Consider the following 532-nt stretch of genomic DNA (forward strand, 5'->3'; position numbering starts at 1 on the left):
CGCAATTGTGGGAGGAAGGAAGGAAGGAAGGAAGGACGCGACCCGCGTTTGTAGCGGTGCAGCGGACAGCAGATGAGTGCACGTGACGTGTGTGTGAGGGACACAGACAGAAGATAGCTACAGGGGAGGGACAGAGGGGCGAAGAAGCGGGGGTGGCGGGTGGTGGTGGGGGAGTTAGACCCGCAACTGTGTCGGGTGGTACCTCCTCTCCGCAGTGCGACAAGAGGGCACGATGCGTACTTCCTTTTGTCCTGCTGGGTCGGAAAAAAAAGAGGGTTAAAGAAAAAAAAAGGGATTTCTTTTGTATGACCAGTTGTTAGTTGTCTCTTTACGGGGTCTTTCGAGAATGAATGGAGCTGAAATGTATTGAGTCGTGAGTATTATTTGCTCTGTCTGTCTGTCTGTCTGTCTGTCTGTCTGTCTGTCTGTCTGTCCCTCTCCATCACTCTCTCTCTCTCCCTCTCCCTTCCCTCCCCAGAGAATGGTGCAAAGGCGGCCAGGTACGTCATTGTAGTCCATCCATAGAGATCCC

This window comes from Frankliniella occidentalis, unplaced genomic scaffold (assembly GCF_000697945.3).
Source record: "Frankliniella occidentalis isolate FOCC.00 unplaced genomic scaffold, Focc_3.1 Scaffold1505, whole genome shotgun sequence".
Classification (NCBI taxonomy): domain Eukaryota; kingdom Metazoa; phylum Arthropoda; class Insecta; order Thysanoptera; family Thripidae; genus Frankliniella; species Frankliniella occidentalis.